Consider the following 24,807-nt stretch of genomic DNA (forward strand, 5'->3'; position numbering starts at 1 on the left):
ATACATGCTGTAACATACATTATATACAAATTATATGGAGAATCAGAAAACAAAAATATTATTAATTTCCTATCCATTTCCCACAAATCTATTCTGCTATTTGCCATTGTGTTCTTTCCTACGCTACAACCACATAAGAAGGCAAAGCAAAGAGATCGAATTGAGATTTAAGAAACTAAAATCAAGATTCTATGTCTTAAAAAAGTTTAGAAATATATTGAATAAAATGTTCGTAGCAGTTAATTTTAGGAAATTTGATCATAGAAGATTTGTAATTTACTATTTACGTCTATCTCAATTTTAAGTTTTCTTCAAGTAACACTTATTACTGGATAAAAAGATATGGAAAAATATTTGGGTCCAACACAGTAGCTGACATACCTGTAATCCCAGCACTTTGGGAGGCCAAGAGGATTGACTTGAGCCCAGGAGTTCAAGACCAGCCTGGGCAACACAGGGAGACCCTGTTTCTACCAAAAAAAATTATTACTAGCTAAAATTTATAGTTTGGAAATGCTCTCCTTTAAATGAAGAAATAGATAAATTCTAATTCATTTCCTTTATTTAAAATTTGAGAATGCTATTTTCCAGTAAATAATTAAAAGTATTAGCTATTGGAATTTAATTCTCATTATAAAGGCATCTGGAATTGAATCTTAACTGTTATAATTATTACAACTATTTTTAAAAGCACATTTTTATCATTCAAGCTTTCATCATGCTTTACAGATTTAGTAAGCTATTGAGCTATATTTACCTTCTGAGTAGTTTTAGAGTAATTGTTCCCAAATTTGTCTCATGAGAGGAATCACAGAACATGAGGGAAAGGAGAGCTTATTGAAACAAATAGATAAACAGATTGTCAGGATTTCCAAGTGAAGCAGTTAGAAATTTGCTTTGTCTTGTTTTAATACACTTCCAGTTGATTCATATCAGAGATATTGGGAAACCTATTTTAGAGTGCAGTTTTTCTAATATTAGGCAATTTTCTAAGTGTAGTCACAATTAATGCACATGGAACAATGGACCAGCCTTTAGAACTCTTCCTGATGATGAATAATGGAGTTATTGCATTCCTGAAGTACAGGAGTACATTTTTACTCATTCTTTTTTTTTTTGGAACTCCAATATTGTTTTTACTCTATCTATACTTTCTAAAGCTAACACAAGCAGCTCTAAGCAAAGAAACTAACTGCCCTTTCTTTCTTAGTATTACTCCTGATTTCACTGATGTGTAAATTCAAGCAAATATTGGAAAAACACAGCTGTTCCATAGGTCTTATCCTGCACTTTCCATTCATGAACCAATGTAATCAACAAGAACATTAGCCCAGGGATATTATGCCTAATTGGTTTGAAATGTTGTGCCCTCTTTTGGAGATGTACATATATAATTTTTATAAGGTCCACTTGGGCTATGTATATGTAGCAGAAGACAGCTTTAATATGAATACAACCACAACTACAAAATCGATCATCGTGGCCAAGTAATTAACCAGATAATTCCTTTAGCGTGACATCAGTCAAATGGTTGTTTGAATGTCCCAAATTTTGCAACTGATTCATTTTTATGATGTGGAAGATGAGAATGAAATAATTCCCTGTGGGGAAAAAGGCCTACATCACTGGCCCTTCCTATGTTGTAGGCGAGAGTTAGGTCAGGTGTCTGAGATACGATTGTTGTTGGGCAACTATCAATCTGGCAGGATTCATTTCTTCATCCACTGAGGGCTGTTCCTATATTTGGAAATCCTCACTTTCATCTTCATTAGTGAATTCTAAAGCATTGAGTGAAAATAGCCTGCAATACCCCTATTTACAGCTTTATAGAAGTGTTAAAATATGCAAGAACTGGGAGTCTTAAAGAGGGAAGCCAAACGGATTCTACAACTAAATATGGGAGAGACGTTTTATGATACTGTTGACTTCTTTTTAAAGAATACATTAAATTTTCTTTGGAGGCTGCATTTGCACAGCAATGATTTAAAGATACTTAGCTCACAGTGATGAAATAAATACTTTCCCCAGTGGTGTGGAACAATTTGATAGAAGAGTATATGTCTTCTAATTCGTGGGCGTAATACAGCCTGAATTAAGGGGCTACAGGAGCCCTAAGTGCCGCTTCTCACATCCTTGCTTTGTGGGAGCATGTAATCTTTTCTTAGCGTATGTTTTATTTTGTTATCTCGATTGGAGTTTCTTCCTTTTCCTGGAGGTTATTTAACGTGGGAATTTGACACTCAGTCGTGCTTAATTTCACTTTCATATTTTTATCATTGACTTTAGTCGAATTCCTTCACAAAGCTACTGAAACCTCGGTCCCTTTGCCACGTAAAAAAAAAAAAAAAAAAAAAAAGACACTCTACTGCCACATGGGATGTTTAAAATTATTAATTACACCTTTTCTGAGAGTCCACTCAGTCAACGCTCCCTCCAGCTGGAGAAGTGTGTTCTCATTGAATGCTCAACTGCAAGCGATTGCGAACAAGGTCACCATCTCCAACAGCATTTCAGTAAGAAATAACCAAAACCATAGTAAATATAAATGCCGTGAGAAATGACCCTTGGCACATGCTAACAGATCATTGCTAGTAAGTAAACATCGGAGAGTAAGCAACAACCTGCCAATTCTTATCTTCCTCGTTGGGGAAAAGGACAAGTGACTCACTGTGTTTTATGTTTTTAAACTTTCAGGTGTCTTCCTTGGCAAAAAGAATATAAAATCACTAGGATGATCTTTCTCTTTGATGGCTTTGTGGCTCAGTGAGGGAACAAGCATATACATTATTTAAATACAAATGGATTGATAAATCCAAATATCGTGCTGGAGCTCAGTGTGAGGCAAGCAGCTGTTTTAAATCCCACCCTCCTCTTCCCAATAGTTCATGGTAGAAAATCCGAGAGACTGCATACCACCAGGTGTAGCCATAATGTAGTCCTATTAGAACCATAGCTTCATTGTCGGAAACTTCATTTAAATGTCCATAAAACCATCCTGATACAAAGAATGAACTGTAATAGCTTATAATTATGAGAGTGCATAAAGTATGCCTCACAACCTATTACAAAGCCATAATTTTAGCATAAAACCATAAACCAGGAGAACAAAACTTGAGGACTTCAAAATAAAATTACAGCTTTTGCAAAGGCTCAATAGAGCATACCTTTTCTCTCCGCAATAAATGATTGTCTCGTCTGCCTCCCACACACAAAACAAGGGTGGATTTCTGATTTTTCAGACTTTACACTTCAGCACGTTCCCAAAGGTATCTTACAACTAGAGCATTAATACATTTTCAAAAGGGATTTTAATGCCCATTAGAATGAGATCTGGTTCAGGTGGAAAGACAGACAGTATTCACTCATGTCAAAATGGGGAAATTAGCAGAAAAGGCTTTTGTGCTTGGTCTGCTTAAAAAACCCCCTCCTGTCGTGAGGAAGAGGAAATGCCTGTTTTGATCATCAAACCAATGCAATTAGGACTGAATGAGATTTATCAGTCTTTATGTGAGCAGAAGGAAATGAATATTTAAGAAATGTATTTTATGAAAATAAGGATAGTTTCAAGGCCAGAGTATTTAACTCTTTGTCGGCATTCTTGAGGTATTTTTAGGGTTTTGTAAAAGCACTCTGATTTTTTTCTCATAGATGAAATACAATTTGCCTGACATCAACAAGCCAAAGCGACTTTTATGCCTAATTATATATTAAACATGCACACACACACCCCTTCTAATTTAGAAAGTCAAAATATGTGAGCTGCAACATGCACTTTTAAAATGTCATTTGTTATTACGCTTATGTGAATAATATCGTACACAAAGAACAAACTTAAAATCCCCTATAATTCCATCACGAAGACATAACTCTGCTTAATATTTTGGAGTATTTCTTTTGAGTATATATTTTCAGAACATTGTTAAGCTCTCTATTTAGTTTTATATAATTTATTATTCATAAAACAACATTGTAATCATTTTTATATCATTAAATATCTAACATACTATTTAATGGTTACATAAAACCCTATTATATAAATTGACTATTATTTAATCCTTCTTATGTACAAACATTTAAATTATTGTTTACAATTGTTATTGGTACATGGAGACACATATATAGGTATATACATATGTATATAAAAGCTTTACTTCTAATATCAGAAAATTATAAACAATAATCTTAATGTTCATATAATCTAAATCTGTCTACTGTATTATTTTGGGGTCAATTTTTATATTTATTTTTATTTATTTATATATATTTTTTATTTTTTCTGAGACAGGGTCTCACTCTGCCACCCAGGTTGCAGTGCAGTGGTGCGATCTTGATCTCAGCTCACTGAAACCTCTTCTTTCCAGGCTGAAGCGATCCTTCCACCTCAGATTCCGAGTAGTTAGGAGCACAGGCATGCAATACAAATTTTTTGTATTTTAGGTAGAGGTGGGGTCTCATCATGTTGTCCAGGCTGGTCTCAAGCTCCTGAGCTCAGGTGACCCATCTGTCTCAGCCTTCCAAAGTGCTGGGATTACAGGCATGAGCTACTGTGCTTGGCCTTGGAGTCAATTTTTAGAAGTGGAGCAAAGGATAGGAACATATTTTTAGGGATTTATATAAACTATTCAATTACAATGAGAAATCTGGAGTGTTTTGTTTATCACATTGTTTTTCGAGGATGAGTTAGACATAGAAATAATAGAATTTTCTTTATAAAACTTGATATAATGGTACTGTATATTGACAATTTCTTTAGAATCCTTTCCATTCTGTGCTGTCTGCAGTAGAAACCACACCTTTGCTCTTATCATACGAGGTTCATATGGCCAGTATCTGAGGAGAGGGCCAGGCCACCCATGGTGGGAATGCAGAGAAGACCTAACTGCATGAGTATGAGGAGAGATAGGTTTATAAACGGGGGCAGGCGAAAGTTAAGGGAATTCACACATAATAGTTTCTATTCTCTCTTGTAAGAGGCTTGAAGTGTAAATGTCCGGAACTGTCCATGTAGGGAAGTAGAAAACTGGACAGAGAACATGTCAGTGACCAACTGTATTAGTCAGGTTTCTTCAAAGACACAGAATCAATGGGACATAAATAGATAGAATGAAATAAACTTATGATGAGGGATTGGTTCACACAGTTATGGAGGCTGTTTTTAGCCTCCATCATCTGCCCATAATCTGATTATGTCCCATAATCTGCCGCCTGTAAGCTGGAGCCCCGGAAAAGCCAGTCTGAGTCCAAAGGTCTGAGAACTGGGAGCACTGCTGAGAAGAGGGATGTCTCAACTCAAGCAGAGAGCAGATCTGCCCTCTCTCTACCATTTTGTTTTGTTTAGGCCCTCAATGGGTGAGATGAAGCCCACCCACATTGAGGAGAGCAGTCTTCTTTACTCATCTACTGATTCAAATGCTCATCTTCTCCAGGAACACCCAGAAATAATGGTTTATCAGCTACCCAGGTATTCCTTAGCCCAATCAAGTTGTCACATAAAATTAACCATTGTATAAACCTTGCCAAGCAGCACTGAGGTTCAAGCTAAAGTTCAAAACCATACTATTGTAATAGCATCCACACAATTATATTTTCTCTGGTGGTGATTGGCTACTCATGTGCAGGATGGATTCAATTATTTAGGTTTGGGAAACTGCAGGGAATATGTGATAGAAGGCCAAGGTCAGCAGGGCTCAGTGAATTGGTGAGAGGAAACTTGACATGAAGGGGGATAGGGCCTAGGTCGAATAAGGAACAAAGTAAGAATACAATGGACTCAGTGAAGAGATGAGTGAAGGGCCAAGGGATGCAGATGGCTGGACGAGACCCATGAGCAAGTGCTATAAGGATGAGGATGTGAGAGTTAGCACTGTCGATCATATTTCACTGCTATAAATCATTACATCACAGTGTGGATGAAGGGTTGTATCATAATAGCTTATAAGTGGAGAATGCAGTGTGTCAATTAGATTATACATTTCTTCAGTCAACAAATAATTGATGGACGTTCACCATGTGCTAGGCACTGCTCTGGGCCCTAGGGATACAAAGGTGAACAAAAACCGATACATTCCTTGCCTTCATAGAGCTGTAGTCTAACAGAACAAGGGAAGATAAAACAATAAACAGAATAAATACATAAAATATGCATCTGACCTAAGAGATGGCAGCTGGTAACAAGAAAGCAAAGAGAAAACTAGAAGGATTAAGTAAGAGATAGTTTGCAGTTTTAAGTAGCATGGACAGGGAAGAAGAATAGGAAAACTTGATTAGCATGATGTGAAAGAAGAGGTGATACCATATAAGCAGGCTCCAACTCATGAATGCATTGAATGTGTGGCTTTCCAAGTTGTCATCTGGATTTTGATTAGTTGGAATTCAGAGGTTTTTTTTCCCCAAGGAGTAAGATGAGTGACTGTGATTGGGGACCTAATCAATCCTCATCCCATTCCCCAAAGCTTCCTTGACTCATAATGTGTTGGAAATACCACCTTTTGTAACCCTGGGCTTCAAGTCCTTTCCAGTTTCTCTGGCCATCGAGTCTAGAGGTTTCTTGAGTGCTGAGGAAAGAAGGAAGTTTGGTGAATGGTTGAGGCTGGGCATTTCTTATTATGTTATGCCGGAAGAAGCCCTAGTCAGCAGAAAAGTCAAAAAAAGGAAGGTAGGAGGTGGAGAATCTTGGCAGCAGTGGCACCCTTTGGAAGCCTGCCCTATTGTTTTCCCCCCAAAATCCACTGCTCATGACCTTTCATTTAGGAAGGACATTAGTCAGACCACTAGTCATGCTGTGGTGTTTGTCATATTCAGTATCATTTCTGCAACAAATAATGATTGAACACCTACAGGCACCTCTTCAGATGATCAGTGAACAACAGGCAAAATCCTTGCCAGGTGAGCTTACATTCTACCAGGGTAGACAGGGAAATAAATAGGCAACAGAATAAATAAATTATATAGGCTGTGATGTAAGAACAATGGGTTAGGTAGTCATAAGATCTAGTGAGTGTCCTGAAACTTCATTTATCCTAAAGGGCCTGAGCTTTTTCAGTTTTCACCACTTGAAGGTATTTTTCATGTCTGTAACTGTAGTAGAGAAAGATAGTTTCTGGAGATGTTACCTATATGTAAGAGGGTGGATCTGTATATTTTGAATTGAATTTTCATCCTAAACTTAAAAAGTGATTTTGAGTCTGAGGATTCCAAAGAGCAGTTTTGGCTGTTTTTACATGCTCTGGATGCCCATGAAAACAATTAAGATGGTTTAATACCGATTTTCAACTTCTAATCTCTCCCTGGATTGAAAGAAGAAAGCAAATGCCAAGATGCATGACTTCGACACTATTATAGCAAACATGTCATAATCACTACATTTTCCCAATGGTTTTATTACTTTAAATGTGGTCCCCTTTTCCAGAAAAGCAGAATTTCTGAGTTATGGCAGTTCGCCCAGTAATTTGTAAACAGTGCTTAAATCCCTAGTTGGCCAGTCCGTACCTGAAGGAACTGTTCAATTCTACAAAGTACGTAATTGCGGTATAAATTTATTTTTTCACTTTCTACAGCACAAATGAACTACTTATAGTAATTATTGTATTTTTTAAAATAATACCACCACTCAGAAGGAAATTTTATCTGTTGAATTCCCTTCTGAGAGGTAGGTATTTTAGAATATGCATGCAAAACAGGATAAGCAGAGGAAATCTTAACACCAATCAAAATATCTCAGGAATGGCACAGGAATTCTTTTTAAACCAAAGTATTTATGTGTCTCAATATTCTGAAGAATAGTTTTCAGTGTAAATGAGCTCTTCAGAGTGAAAATTTCTGAGAAACTGCAGATAAGATTTCAAATAGCTGATTACATCAATCCAAGGGAAATTTCATCTGCTCACAGATATAGCTATGGGTTGTATTTGCAAGACAGAACTTAGCTGAACTTGCATAGCTGTTTCCTGGCTCTCTTTTTATCCTCTAATTTCTTCTAGTTTTATTAGCCTCTCTTCCTCAGCCTGCTCCATAATATTGATATTTCCTGGGTTTGTTTGCTCATTTATTTATTTTACCATTCTCTCTTTCTATTCACAATTCTTTTGTGATTTCATTTACCATCATGACATTCATAGCCACTGTATCTTTAGCCTACACTTTTGTCCTATGAGACATGAGGGAACTTCAAAAAATTCATTAAAAATGAAATTAAAAGATAAAATAAAAATATAAACCTTATTTCTCATCATATCATTCAGCAAGTTTAAGACAGTTTTGTAAGCAATAATAGCAGCCATTTAGTCTATCTCTAAAGAACTGAGATTCCTGGGAATTTAACCATGTCAATGCATTCTTTTTCTCATTACTAGCTGAAGAAAAATGGGTTCCCCTTAAAGATTTTTTAAGATTAGGAAACAAAAAGAAGTCAGAAGGAGGCAAATGAGGACTGTAAGGTGGATGCCTAATGGTTTCCCATCAAAACTTTCACAACATTGCCCTTGTTTGATGAGAGGAATGAGCAGGAGCACTGTCATAGTGGAGGAGGACTCTCTGGTGATGTTTTCCCAGGTGCTTTTCTGCGAAAGCTTTGGCCAACTTTCTTGAAACACTCTCATAATAAGCAGATGTTATCATTTAGGCCCTCCAGAAAATCGACAAGCAAAACGCCTTCAGCATCCCCAAAAAACTGTTGCCATAACCTTAGCTCTTGAGCAGTTTGCTTTTACTTTGACTTGACCACATCCACCTCTTCGTAGCCATTGCTTTGATTGTGCTTTGTCTTCAGGATCATACTGGTGAAGCCATGTTTCATCTCCTATTAAATTCTTCAAATAAATGCTTCAAGATCTTGATCCCACTTGCTTAAAATTTCCATTGAGAGCTCTATTCTTGTCTATAGCTGATCTGGGCACAACAGTTTTGGCACCCATCAACTGGAAAATTTGCTCCATTTTAATTTTTAAATCGGAAATATGCAAGCTGAACAAATTGAGATGTCTATGGTGTTGGCTATTGTTTCTGCTGTTAATTGTTTATCACCTTCAATTAGAACACAAAGTAGATGAATTTTTTCCTTACAAATGGATGTGGGTGCTCTACCGCTAGAGGCTTCATCTTCAACATCATCTCATACCATCTTAAAATGAGTTATCCATTTGTAAACTGCTTATTTCTTTGGGGCATTGTCCCATAAACTTCTTGTAAAGCATCAGTGATTTTCATCATTCTTCCACCTAAGCTCCATCATAAATTTGATGTTTGTTCTTCCTTCAATTTTAGCAGAATTTATGTTACTCATATAGCAGCTCTTTAAAACTGATGTCTTCTCCTTCTTAGTGCCTCAAACTAGATTGTGTTCAGATTTGTTATAAGTTAATGAGTTTATTTTCGTGCAAACAATTGAAATCCTTGCGTAATTCTTTCTCATAATAAGCACTTTCCATGAACTCTTTGAACGACCGTTGTAATTTAAACTGCATTTGGATTTCCACTTAAAGTAGGGTAATAAAATATCCCGGTTTGCCTGAAACTCCCAGTTCTGCATCCTGGGAAAGTTTCTCTTCCAGATGTGAAGAATCCAGGCTTTGGGGGATGGACGTGGAAGTTTGGGAGAAAGGTACAAAACCCATCAGCACCTTCAAACATAGGGGCTGAAGGCAACACTGTTTTTAGTGTCAAATTGATAATGGCACACATTATCCACCTTCCATTGCTGCAGTCACTGTTTTTCCCCAACCACTGGCGCTGGCAACTGTAATTTGGGGCTAACAATAATAGCTAATTAACTGTTGATTTTCTTCAAGTGGTGCATCCTAAATGGGCAACTGAAGTAGATTGCAATCATGATTATTAACAATCTGTCTTTGAGTTGGCCAGTAGATTAATTTTTGAGTTGTATTAAGATAGAGAAGTTTTAAGTTGTTAAATGTTAAATATCATAAATATCACTTTAAGAGAGATATGCCGTTGACTTTACCCCACGGATATCAATGACATATTTAAATAAGGAAAAAAATTCTCAGAGGATTGGGAGAGAATAACTTCTATCCATTGGAGATGTATTTGTGGATATGCTAGTAGTGGAATAGGGTTAGTTTATTTGCCTCACTCGATTTTGAATGAAAACAAATGGGATCTGATTTTCCGTGAGATTAATATATTCCTTTAACTACATCCTAGTTCCGTGTGACTGCAAGCCTCAGAAGATCAAAATGGCAACTATTTAACCAGCAATATCTGTGGTTAATTTTCATGATGAACAAGACAAATGTGAAAAAATGCCACGGAAAATGGTATTATGTTTAATGGTTTAGATTTAGAAGTATTTTCATTTAAGTAGCATGTGGCATTGAACTTAATTTATATAAAAATATGAGTGAAATTTATGTTTTACTTCTACAGGCGGTTACATTTTGACTGAGGGAGATGCTTTTGCAGTGCTGTTCCTTGGGGCCTTGCTACTACTAAATGAATATCTGCCATATATTTTGAGATTTTTCTATGCTTTGATTTACCATGGAAGGTTTGTGTAAATAATTTTCAAATTCTAAATACCAACGTAGGAGAGCCTTATCCAGAGCTGGTAAATATTTAAGAACCAGCTCTCAAAACTCTATGTGTGTTTATATATAAATTTTATTGATATTAGAATGTATACCAAAAACTTATAAATAATAATAAAATACACAATGCTATTTATCATAAATTCTATATAGCCAATTGAGTCTTGCTATATTCTAGCTATATGAACATTTTTTCCTGATTTTTGCTAAATTTGTATATCTGTATCCAGCTTATAGTTGAAATTTGAACATAGTTTTATAAATAAAGTTGCATCCTAATCCACTAATTTTTTTTCAAAAAAATTGTTGTAATTAAATTTGTGAGCTACTTTAAAACTTTCCCATTCTTATGCAAATTATATTCATTAAACTAAAACCTCTTTTAGCTTCAGCACTTGACATGGTGCACTTTTAAGTTAAATCTGAATTATTAACATTTCTTCATCACTTTCTTAAGTGATGAAGAAAATGTTTCGTTTTGAGGAAAAGGATTGTTTTGCTCAACAATCACATGAACCTCTGTTAGTGTTTATAGATGTAGATTTACAAGGGGTAAATATTCCCATGATTGCCAGTTACCATTTACTAACATAATGTCACTCAGTGCAGTTAAAAGAGATGCACGGTTGCACATCATTGTATGACATTTTTAGTATATGGATATAGTAGATGTAAAACTGTAAGGCATAGGTAATAGTAAAATACAGTGAAATAATTAGTTTTACTATTATATTTACTATGTATTTTTAATATTTACTTTTATTTTAATATAAGATATTTAATTGTAAGTTTGTGTAATTCAATTTTTTCATAATGGCTGTGTTTAACAATAGGCTTGCCACATTCCTGAAAAATTAACAGTTGGCTCTTGTGAGCCAATTCAAACTTGCTCCAGAACATTATTGGCCTAATCTGAAGAGGCTTTTTTAATCTGAAGAGGCTTATAAATAAAAATGCCCCATTTCCAAGCACCTTCATCACTACCACTCCATCCAGGCTACTGGCCTTCCTTTCTAGAATTATGGCTTAGCCTCCACTCTGTCCTTCTGGCTCCCACTTTGGCCCATTGGTCCACTTCCCACACTACAGACAGAGTGATCCTTTTAATGGATATACTGGATCATAGCACTTTTCTTTTCTTTTCTTTTCTTTTCTTTTCTTTTCTTTTCTTTTCTTTTCTTGTCTTTTCTTTTCGAGACAGAGTCTTACTCTCTTGCCCAGGGTGGAGTGCAGTGGCACAATCACAGCTCACTGCAGCCTCGACTCCAGTGATCCTCCCACCTCAGCCTCCTGGGTAGTTGGGACTATAGCCACGTGACACCATGCCTGGCTAATTTTTTTGTTTTTGCAGAGATAGGGTTTCACCATGTTGCCTGAACTAGTCTTGAACTCTTGGGCTCAAGAGATCCACCCACCTGGGCCTCCCAAAGTTCTCGGATTACAGGCATGAGCCACTGAGCCCAGCCTCCTTTTATCAAAGTTCTTTATTGGCTTCCTTTCTTACTCAGAATGGAACTCAACATTCTTGTCACCATTGCCTCTTTGACATAGCTCTAATGACCTCTGCATCCTGTTTTCTACTAATTCCCCACCATTTTGCTCTCATCTCTTTTGCCTTCTTGGGATTCTTCTCACACATCAGAGAACCTGCCTCAGTGCATTTTGTACTTTGCTTCCTTGGCCTGGCATGCAGGGACCTCCAACTTGCACACTCCTTAAATTGCCTGCTCTCCAACCTAATGTTACCTTCTCAAAGAGACGTCCCTGCTTATCCAAGTCAGAGCACACTCAAAAACTCTAGACTGCCTGTTTTCTTTCCCCATACTCTACATCTCATTGCTCTTCATAGCATGGTTCAGAACCCACCATGTTACATATTCATTTTTTTTAATTTTCCATCTCCCCAACAAGAACATAGATTTCATGAAAGAAAGGACTTTGCTTTATTCATTGTGGATCTCCAGAGCCTAAAAAACTATCTGACATAGATAACTGATAAATATTCATTAAATTCATGCATGGATCCTTATTAGAATTGACTCTGAACTGTGTTCACTTTAGGTGAATTCCATCACTGTTTCTCTCAGCATGAGGGTGGTTCAGTGGCAAGAAGGTGTCAAGTCCGACTCATAAAGTGAGGCTGTGTTCATTCGAGGGGTACCGCTTTCTAATTCTCACAGAGGCACAATATGAGCTGGTGACAGTCCTAATTTCATCCTATTGACAGATATAATTTTATGTCTTTAATGTCTTCCTCATTGCACCCCAAATCTTCTAGTGGCTTAGAACAACTTATATATGCTATTCTCTTCTCTCGGGGACACATGGATATGACTAAGTAACCATATCATACTTGTATGCAGGGTGAGTCTGTGCGTAACCAAAAGTTGAAAACATCGGCTGGGCACGGTTGCTCAGGACTGTAATCCCAGCACTTTGGGAGGTCGAGGCAGGTGGATCACCTAAGGTCAAGAGTTTGAGACCAGCCTGACCAATATGGCAAAAGCCCGTCTCTATTAAAATTACGAAAATTAGCCGGGCATGGTAGAATGCACATGTAGTCCCAGCTACTTGGGAGGCTGATTGCGCCACTGCACTCCAGCCTGGGCAACAGAGTAAGACTCCGTCTCAAAAAAAAAAAAAAAAATTGAAAACATATTTGAAGAGATTGGTACATTGCCAATACTAAAGAAAAGGGAATAAGTGAAAGAAGTTAAGCAAGGTCATAACATATAAAGAATATTAAGTGAAATATAAAAAGAACTCAAGTCAAATGTTTTTCCCTAGCACGACCCCAAGACAAAATTAGGTCTAAAGACATAGAAAGCAATTAAAACTCATTGTAGTGACTGCGCTCATAGAATATTTGTAAACAGCCTATTTCCTTTAGGCCTCAGTTTCATTACCTGTGAAGCAGGCATTGTAGTATTGATCTCCTCAGAAAGAGTTATAAAAATCAGATACTGTCTGAAAACTGGTATTGTTATTATTATTATGTTTATTATTATTATTATTTTTGAGATAGAGTTTCTCTTTGCTGCCTAGGCTGGAGTGCAGTGGTACAATCACAGTTCACAGCAGCCTCAACAGCCTGGACTCAACTGATTCTCCAACTTCAGCCTCCCAAGTAGCTGGGACCACAGGTGCATGCTACCATCTGGCTATCTTTTTTTATATTTGTAGAGACAAGGTGTCACTATGGTGGCCAGGCTGGTTTGGAACTCCTGACTTCAAGTGATCCTTACTCCTCGGCCTCCCAAAGTGCTGGAATTACAGGCATGAGCCACTGTACCTGGCCCTGAAAATTAGTATTATTAACCTTAAGGATATGTTTCATAAATTCATTTAAATATTTATTAAGTGGGCATTTTTATGAAAGGGAAAGTTTACTTAAGACTTCAACAATGCTTGTTTTGGTCTTGACATTTTCTTTTTCTTTTTCGTTTCTTTTCTTTTTTTTTTTTTTTGAGATGGAGTCTTGCTCTGTCGCCCAGGCTGGAGTGCAATGGTGTGATTTTGGATCACTGCAACCTCTGCCTCCCGGGTTCAAGCAATTCTCCTGCCTCAGTCTCCCAAGTAGCTGGGATTACAGGCGCCCACCACCATGGCTGACTGATTTTTGTATTTTTTAGTAGAGACGGGGTTTCACCATGTTGGTCAGGCTGGTCTCAAACTCCTGACCTCACGTAATCCACCCACCTCGGCCTCCCAGAGTGCTGGGATTACAAGCGTGAACAACCATGCTCAACCCGACATTTTCATTATTAACAATTATTTCTTAAAGATCACTTAAGAAAATGTGAGTTTTTTTTCAGAGAATAAGTATGTTCATACTTCTAAATGTATTCTCCATTTATGTTTTACCCACAATATGAAAGTCACCTATGCTTAACAATTTCCAAAGACAGCTTGATGTTTCCAAGAAGTCCCCTTTTAAGTGTGGCCTGTAAGACCTCGCCCAGGTGGCTTATCTGATGGTCTTGGCAAGACTCTGGCCTGGGCAGTAATTCTGGCTCTAACATTTCTGCTTGAAGCACAAAGAAACTGTAGGCTCATTTCCCAGAGGATGGGGGAAGTTGTAGCTCTAACTGTTTAAAATTGGATTTTATTGGGTAATGTTTCAAAGCGCTCACTTTGCATTTCTGCTAACAAAACTGAACATTCAGCCAAAATATTGGAAAGGAAATACTCAGGCAGAATGAAACGACTGAGGAGGCTTGAAAAGTGGGGAGCCGAGCCAAGAATGACAAAATAAAAGGGGCACATTCCAGAAGGAGATGTGAAAGAGAAAACTGTTTTTAGCACATCAGTTAGAGCCTTCTTTTCCCACATCCATATCCAAACCTTGGGAATAACTAATGTTTTAGTTGGGTTTTTAGCTTTTCTTCTCATATACTCACTTCAAATCTCATGCTAACACATTAAAGAAGGCTTTGCTGGCCCATCTGGGGCAACCCAAGCCTTTAATTCAAGTTGGCTTTTACCATTTCATGGCAGGTGCCAAGGATGGAGGTCACGTGAAGGTTTTCTACCCTCCACTCTGGAAACATGAAATAAAATTACTTTAGCATTGATGCAATGAGAAAATATTCCTGTCAGATGCGATCATCATCTGAAACACAAGTCTGGGAAGTATTTTACATCCCATAACATGACTTTGAGGGTGAGCACATGTATTTGTTTATCTCCCATGAAGGCAACTTTATTTCTACTCTATTGATTTTTTTGTGAACTATTCTGCTCCTTGAAAAACTCCATTTATTTGATTATAGGAAGCAAATCTCCCCCACACTACCAGAGTGGATTATTTAGAAATGGCTGAGAGCAACCACAGAGACAGCTCAAGAAGCTAGTCTACAAAGGCAGGTCAGGAGGCAGCACAGAACTGAATGGAAGTGCGTTGCACTGGGCAGACAGAGAGGTTTGGATGAACTGACTTCAGTGAGGTTTCCCACTTGGGAAATTTTGCTGATAGTGACTCACTTGTGCTCCTAATTCTCCCACCTTATCTGTTTGTGTGGGGTGTGTATGTGTGTGCTCACGAACCCTCGTGTGTGTATATTCATGCATTTCTCTTATAAAGCCATCTTTAATAATTACAGCCATCTTCCCACCTTTGAGAAGATTCCAAACTGCATTCAGAAGAAGCAAACAGTTTTTGAGGTGTTACCTCCATCATACCAAGAGGATGGATTTCAAATCTTTTTGCAGTCACTTGGAGAGAGTTTACTTCTTTTGCAAGTCTCTTGCATTGCTAAATATCCCACAGAAATGAAACTTGAAAGGGTAAAAAGCAGAAATGATCCTTTGTGCTTAAGACACTGAAGAAAATAAGTTGTATGGAAACAATAAATGATTAATTTGAAAACAAAGCAACAACTTTTTCTTTTTCTCTCAGATATGGTAACATCTCCAAGTGGTTTCTGTGGAGGAACTATATTTCAGAGAATATGAATTCACAGATTGTACAAGGTATTATTTTTAATGCATCTATCTATCCTGAATTATCATAAAGTCATAGAATGTAAAAGGAACTTGATTCTCTAGTAAAGTTCTTATTCTTTATTTTGCTTATTTTAGAAACAAAACCACTTGTCACTTACTAAAATATCTTCAGATAAAGAAACTAGATATTGCTCTTGGAAACAATAATGCAGCCTTTTGTAATGTCTTCAAGTCAGTACACATTTATTGTGAAATTAAACTGTGCTGGGGACACAAAAATCAAATTAGACATTTTCTCATTTATGTATGCATTCATTTAAAATATTTATTGGCTGTCTACAACATGCCAGAATGGTTTTGAGGCAATAGGGGTACAGGAGTGAAAAAGGTAGACCTAGTTGCTGCCTTCGTGAAAATTATAGTACATTGGAGAAAAAGGACATTAAAAATACAATATAATGACAGGCAGTGAAAAGTGCTGTGATTACAAATAAAGCAGAATGAGGGGGTTAAGAGTGATGGAGACAGACTCCTATTTTAGATAGGATGGTCCAGGTAGGTCTCTCTGGCAAGATGACATTTAAACAGAGATCTGAATGTGATGAGAAAGAGAAGACATTCTAGGGAGAGGAAACGGAATAAGGGAGGGGGAGAGACCAAGGATAGTTCCCATAACCAGTGGTTCTGTGTGGATAGAAGTTGAAGTCATGCAAAATTACAGAAGTAGAGACAGGAAAGGGATGTGGGAGAATATTTGTAGGGATTGTAAACTGCACTGAAGAGTTTAGATTTTTCCTAAAATCCAAAAGGCAGTGTAGAATTGAAGAAGTCTAGGGAGAGATAAGACCAAGCCAGAGCAGTTAGCTGGTTACTCTGACAGTAGTATGAAGATTAGGAAGAGTAAAGGAACATCGTGCATTCATTTTATATGGTACAAAGCAGAGGTCTTCAGACATTTTTGTTCTTTTCTCCCCAAAAAAGTAATTTTGAACAATACTTACACAAATTTTATAGTGATTTTAAATACTGCCAAATATATAATTTCCAACATCCTCAAAATATTGGCATTTAAAAGTAATTATTTTACTCAATTAAAATATGCAGTAGAATATAAACGCCAATGTGATTTCATTTCCACGAACATCCATTTAAAAATACACACTAAGTTGTTTTTCACTCTTTTTATATTATCACCTTTCTCTTTGAACTTCTTCCACCATAATTTTACCATAAAATGTTTTTATGATTTGGAGATGTTTTATAGATAACTGTCATATGTTTTGCAACACACATGCACATGCACACACATACACAAACACACTGTTTATAAGATGCATTCATTTTAGTTTTCTGTGACCAAAATGATTTCAATTGAAAAAACTTCTTCTGGATTAAGTGACTATTACATTGTTTATTAGTACACAATTCATCAAGCAACATAAACCAATGATAGTATGAGTAATAATAGCATCAATCCCCCACATGGTCCTTATCACATGGCAGCCACTGCTCCTCATGCTGCCCTTATTTTCCTTTTCTTTTTTTTTTTTTTTGAGACAGAGTCTCCCTCTGTCACCAGGCTGGAGTGCAGTGTCACAATCTCGGCTGACTGCAACCTCTGCCTCCAGGGTTCAAACGATTCTTCTGCCTCCGTCTCCCGAGTAGTTGGGACTACAGGTACATGCCACCACACCCAACTAATTTTTGTATTTTTAGTGGAGATGGGGTTTCACCATGGTGGCCAAGATGGTCTCAATCTCCTGACCTCGTGATCTGCCCGCCTCGGTCTCCCAAAGTTCGCGCCTGGCCTATTAATTAACTGAAATCCTCACAACCACCCCATGAGGCAGCTCAGAAATCTTGTTCAGAGAAATAAGGAGGTGGGAATGGAGAGAGTTCTGCCAGAGCAATGTCTTTGAACCTCTTCAGTGCCACATGCCAAAATCAAACAGCAAACTGTCATCAAAGAGTATCTTTAACAATCTGTTAGCCAATTCAATTAGTTACTCCTTTAATGTTTGATAGGAAAATATTTGAAAGTGCCCAATCTGCTAAAAGATTTGTTACATGGGAACCATGGTTACCAATCACAGGTGAGTCATTATACCAGTGACAAGGCACTGCAGACGACTCAGGGGGTTGAGAGGTTGGCCTTCTCTTTGCTAAGGGAGGGAAGGGCAATTCACCAGGTAGATAGCTGAAATATTCTACTTTCTCAAGAAGATAGATTTTAGGGAAGATGACTATGGAAGCTGAAGATGTAGAAACCAACTCCCTTAAACACCTTACTGCTCTTGTTTCTCTCAGAAAGCCTTTCTGTACTACCAGGGCGATGTGTACTCAATCCTCAGACACCTGGTTAATCCCAGTCTCTTCCATTGCCCCTTTGCCAGGGCCTTCTTGGAAGGCGTACTCAATGTTCCTCTAAACTATCCTTTCTGGTGCTTTTCTTGCCCTTAAGACAATTTGCAACCTTTTAAAACTTTGCTCTCCACAATGTAGGCAATTGAGTTCCTAAGACATTAAATGGCTTTCTCAGGCCATGACTTGAAACTGGAGACCTGATTTTTATTATATTGATCAGCTCTTTTAATGATGTTCAATCATTGACAGGTTAATTTATGTTTTTTTATTAGAACATCAATACTTTTTTTTTGTCACTGCAAAACAGCAATCGTCACATTTTAAAAGGGAACAAACTGTGAGTAAAAGTGGGTGATGGTGGGGGGCATTTCTGAAATCATTGTGAATGTAGCTGCCATTTAGTATCTTATCAGCCAAGAAGCATATTTTTTAAAATTGCAATAAAGAAAACAGACTTTCCTATTTCTACCTTTGGAATTCTAGAACCATTTCAAAATGATATTGATAAAAAATAACTTATTTAAATTTCAACAGACTACATTCCTACTAGAAGACACATATTTCTTGAAGGATACATCTTGATATATGAATTTATATATAGAAGGTTTCAGAGCTTGATGGTTGAATGATCTGTTGGAACATGACCATTTTTATTAAACTGTCATATTTTAAGTTATCCAACAGTTATGTTTATAGTGTAAAATCTCATTGGGGACTTTACATGTTTCCACAGGTAGAGTGGTAGAAAATTGATTGCCGTTGTTTCATTTGACAAATTCTTGGATCTTTACATATTTTCTTGCATTTACCCATCACTAGGAAATGGACTGTTGTTACTTGCCAGGCCTTTGCTGTGAGAAGGAAACAGAGTCCTTTTGAAAGCTCTGGGTGATGTTTGTGAATATTTAATCATGGAGAAGTTACAATGGCCTCATTTACAGTGATACATAAAAATTAATTTCATGGTATTTTGTCAAGGAAAGACTTAACCATATGCCTTCAAATAAAAATAAATTAGTTAGCAAAACTCTGACAAGAAATTTATCTAATTCTGCAAAGTCTTTGGATGCAAGATTTCCTTAAACAAAAATAGAATCATTCATGCAAACATGATTGAGTTCAATTTATTTCTGTTGTTCAAAAGGAATCAGAAAAAAAAGCATTTCTGTCTTCTGATGCTTCCAAACTCAAACTGAGTGTCTTTAATTGAGTCTCATGTTTTTATTAGAAATACATTAAATGCAAAATTAAGTAGAAAGAGAGAGAACCACACAAACATAGAAGGATGTTAAATACTTGGATTGGAGACAAAGTGAGCAGATCCTTCAAGTACAACATCCATTTCCTGGACTCAGAACAACATTGTATATTACTGAGTCACTCAACCCATCTTTAAAGGCAATCTCAGAGAAAAGAGCCTAGCTCCGTCTGAACTCATGGAACATTAATTGATGCTGAATAATAAACCTCACTGCATGGTTCAGTAAACATATGGACTAAAAGTGGTTTCATGGATGAATTTCTTGTACACATTTTATTTTTTGGCATGTGATGTTTTAAAATCATGTATACAGTCAAATTTATCAGTTTTTGAAATTGTACCTGGATTTTCTTAAACTTAGATTCCAAAGAAATTTACTCACGGTTTCTTCTAGTACTTGTATGGTTTCATGTTTTGCACATTTGGAGTGTATTTTATGAACATAGTGAATCTGAGGTTACATTTTTCCAAATAGCTATCCAGTTTCCTCCACACCATTTATTAAAAAGAACATTTTTTTCTCATTGCTTTGAGATGGCACCTTAATTGCTTCTAAATTTCCACAAACAGGCTTGAGTCTGTTTCTGCGTATTCTATGCTGTTTCTCTGGTATGTCTGTCTAGGTATGCTCTAGTATCACTGTTTTAATTATAGAGCCTTTACAGGATGGTTTCGCGCTGGATGGGGCTAGTCCCTTCCCCACCTCTTTTTTTTTTTTCAAGGTGTTCTTAGATATTACTGCATGTTTCTTTAGGAGGATTCAATCATAGGGGTAAAGTGTCAGAATTTCTGTACCTAACTCCCAAATAAATATATGTAAATGTATACATACAGAGCGAGATGAAGCAAATGTGGCAGAATGGTATGAAGTGATGACTCACTGAAGGGCATATGGGTATTTATAGAATTCTTGCAACTTTTCTCATGCTTTAAAAAATTTCAAAATAAAATGTTGGGAGAAAATCAGAGAAAAAAGTTGGAGAGAAGTTAAAGTGGTTACTGTTTATGCTTTGGAAGAGGGTGGACAGACATGGGAGTGGGAAAGTGGCTCTTCAGCGTGTACTTTAAAATAATATTTAGGCTGGGCACGGTGGCTCACTCCTGTAATCCCAGCACTTTGGGAGGCCTAGGCAGGTGGATCACCTGAGGTTAGGAGTTCAAGACTAGCCTGGCCAACATAGTGAAACTCCGTCTCTGCTAAAAATACAAGATTAGCTGGGCGTGGTAGCATGCACCTGTAGTCCTAGCTACTCTGGAGGCTGAGGCAGGAGAATCGCTTGAACCCAGGAGGCAAAGGTTGCAGTGAGCTGAGATGGAGCCACTGCACTCTAGCATGGGTGATAGAGTGAGACTCCATCTCAGAAAAAAATATATATAAAAAAGAAATAATATTTTGTTTTATTTTGAGCAATCTAAATGTATCAGTGATTCAAAGGAAAACATAAATCAAGTGAAAATTAATATAATTACCTCAAAATATGGAAGCTATGAAATGAATTTCAGGCTAATATCAAATTTGGCCAGTGTTAGAATTGGGAAATTTAAACGGTGTCATAAAATTCTTGAGGAATAACACACACTGGGACCTTTCACCGGACAGAGGGTGGTAGAAGGGAGAAGATCAAGAAAAATAACTAGTGGGTACTAGGCTTACCACCTGGGTGATGAAATAATCTGTACAACAAACCCCCATGACACAAGTTTACCTGTGTAATCAACCTGCACTTGTACCCCTGAACTTAAAATACAAGTTAAAAAAATAGAAATTCGTGTACATAAGTTATAAGTTATAAAAATAAAATTCTTGAGGATGGATGAGCCAAGGGAGTTCTTCTGGGGGTCTGCCTCTCCCTGGTCCAGGGAACTACTCGTTGAGAGGAGCTGGGAGCCAGGTGGCATCTCACTCCCAGAGGAGGCATCCCTGGAAACTTAGAAAACTTTTTCATCTAGAGATGACAATTCTGACTCCTTTTCCCACTTTCATCCTCCTCTTTCCCACTCCGTAGAGATTTCTGTATTTATTAAAGGCCAACCGACTTCCATCGGGTGGAGTCCTGTGTACCATGTGTCCTTGTGGTGGACTTGACGCGTGCATGTGCACATTTGCACACCTCTGACATCACTTCTGTCTGTGTTCCACTTTTCAAAGCAGATATTCTGAGGAGAGGGGGCAAGAAATCCTTCCTAGTTGTCAAGCTAGCTGGCACTACTGCTCTCTCTCGGCTGGGTTTTTTTTTTTTTTCCTCCCTGGAATTCTATTGTCTTGCTTCTTATTCTTCATCTGATTACAGCTCTCCTTCATTCAGGTCTCAGGATAGACTTCACTTGTTCTGAAAATTTGGTCTATATTTTTCAAGATCTTGTTATCTGTTCTTTCCATGTACTCCTATAGTCCTTGGGATAAGGACAGCATAGGACATTTTGTGGTGTGTTGTAATTACCTAATGATGACTAACATTTACTGAGCACTCACTATATGCTCAGGGCTTAAATGTACTATTTGATTTCCACATCAATCCCAGGAGGTAGGAGACATTTTGACCTGTATTTTACAGAAGAGGAAAGTTGGCTTAGAGAAACGTAGTCGCTTGTTGTGACGGGCAGTCTTTAGGGTGGCCTCCAATGATCCCCACCTTCTGGCATTCACAGTCTTGTGTAGTCCCCTTCCCTTGATAGTGGGGTTAGTAACTTTCTCCTAGACCACAGAATACAGAGAAAGTGGTTAAATGTCACTTCTGTGATTTGATTATAGAGGACTGTGACATGTATCTTGGTGGCAGAGTCTCTCTAATGCTTTCTGAGCTTGTACCCTTTGATAAAACAAAAGAGTATGTTGGAAAGGCTCATATGGCAAGGGACTGGGGGTGCCCTCTGGCTAACTGCAACCGAGATCCTCAGTCCAACAATCCTCAAGACTTGAATACGGTCAACAACTGCACAAGTAAACTCAGAAGTAGATGCCTCTGCTGTTGAAACTGCAGATGAGACATTACTCTTGTGTATGATTATGGCTTTGTGAGAGACATCGAGAAAGAGGGCTCAGTTAAGCTATGCCCAGATTCCTCACTCAGAAACTGTGAGATAATAAATTTGTGTTGTATTAAGCTGCCGCATTTTGGACAAAAGGCAGATAACTTTGGGTAACTGATAGATAACTTAGCAATAGGTTGTTAGCAATAGACAACTAATACACTTGACTTAGATCCCACAGGTAGAAAAAGTACGGGGTTAAAATCCAGGGCCTCTGATTCCCTCAATGAATACTTATGTCATGCTGCCTGGTTACTTACCAATTATTATTATTATTTTCATTTCAAACTTGTTCTGACTTTAATTCCTGGCATTTAGCCTGAATCTGGTATTTTGTGCGTCCTTGACAGTTATGAAATGAAAAGTGGGTCCATGAAACATGAAATATTGTATGGTAAATTAGCCAATCAAAGCAACATTTTTAAACTTTGTATTTCTTAACATTGAGAAAAGAGAGGCCGGGCGTGGTGGCTCATGCCTGTTATCTCAGCACTTTGGGAGGCCAAGGCGGGGGGATCACGAGGTCAGGAGATCGAGACCATCCTGGCTAACACAGTGAAACCCCTTCTCTACTAAAAATGCAAAAAAATTAGCCAGGTGTGGTGACGGGCGCCTGTAGTCCGAGCTACTCGGGAGGCTGAGGCAGGTGAATGGCATGAACCTGGGAGGCGGAGCTTGCAGTGAGCCAAGATCGCACCACCGCACTCCAGCCTGGGTGACAGAGCGAGACTCCATCTCAAAAAAAAAAAAAAAAAAAAATCGAGAAAAGAGAAGAGCTACACATAGCAAAATTCTTGGAACTATTTTGCACTTCTGCGTGCTGACTGTTAGGTTGCATGGTTAATTTTAACATCTCTCTACACTAGAATATGGATTGGGTACCACACTTGGGCCCTGATTTGAAATTAATTACTTTATCAAACATTTGTTAAACACCTTTGAAATTTCTGCCTATGTGCCAAGCCCTTGAAACACAAAGCTGGATAAAACAGTGTAAGGGCAAGAACAAATACAGATAGTGACATCATTGCATGATCTGATGAGTGATTTAATCACAATTTGAACAAAGATCTGTGGGAATAAAATACAGAGGATAACCTTCCTTCAGTGGTCTGTTTCTTTCTCTCTCATTTTCTCTGTCTACACACATGTGCACACTAACAAATGTATTGATATAGTTCCGGCTAATTCAGAAAATCATAAATGCTCACTCAAGAGAGTTAAGATTTTACTCAATGATTGTAATTGTAAAGTGACTATGAGAAAAAGTTCAAGTGAAAGGACTTGGCTGATCTGAAGTAGGGTGTTATCAATTTTAATGAATCTTTGAGCAACAGGTTTAGAGAGGACATTAAAAGAGATGACACACAAATATAAACCAGAGAATTGCCAATTGAAGGGAACAACCAGAAAAGCAATTTAAAGTGGTGTTCTTTTGATGTTCAAAGTAACTTTTGGTGATTTTTACACACAGAGAAAAAGAAAATATTTTTTCCCTACTTCAAGGTACTGCCATACAAAATAATCAAAAGGAAAAAGTATCACTTTCAGGTAGCCATTTTCTACACCTCAATCAGATTAAAGGTCCATTTTTCATCGGTTTACTTAGAGTGAATTTGCACTGCTGCATGGTGTTGTTAGCCTTTGTTGGATACCATAAGGTGTCTCCCAAGAACTTAGGAATAATGAAAATAAAATTGTTCCCCGCGAGCTAAACTATGAGCCAAACAAATAATAAATAAAAGTAGAGAATCACAGTTACCTTAAATAGACAAAAGAGCTCCCAGGACTGCAAGACTTGATTGTAACCCGCCTGAATGTATTACAGTACTAAGAAAGAATATAGTCTCAACTGATGTCTGCACAGCCATGGGAAGATAAGGGAAAAGAAAGTCTCAGAGCAATATGGGCATGCCATTTATGCATGGTCCTGGCTAGGGAGTAAGAGCATCCTTTTGAGTAGGATGTGTCTAGCTCTTACACATCAGATTAATCTCCCAAATCCTTGTTGTGTTCTCTTTACATGATCAGGAAGGAAATCTCCAATTGTGATCTGGCTTCCTGTATGGGTTAAGGTAAACAAGGCAGACCCTGAGAAGAGGCGAAGGCAGAAAGTATCAGTATGTTGAAGAAAGATAGTATCAGTTTGTTGAAGAAAGAATA

At 37.6% G+C, this 24,807-nt stretch overlaps 1 protein-coding gene across 6 annotated transcripts in view; it reads right to left on the minus strand.

Annotated features, from left to right (window-relative positions):
* GRIK1 (glutamate ionotropic receptor kainate type subunit 1) overlaps positions 1-24,807 on the minus strand; it is a 399,715-nt gene that overhangs the window by 184,908 nt on the left and 190,000 nt on the right. The window lies entirely within an intron of this gene.

Source organism: Gorilla gorilla, chromosome 22, assembly GCF_029281585.2.
Source record: "Gorilla gorilla gorilla isolate KB3781 chromosome 22, NHGRI_mGorGor1-v2.1_pri, whole genome shotgun sequence".
NCBI lineage: Eukaryota > Metazoa > Chordata > Mammalia > Primates > Hominidae > Gorilla > Gorilla gorilla.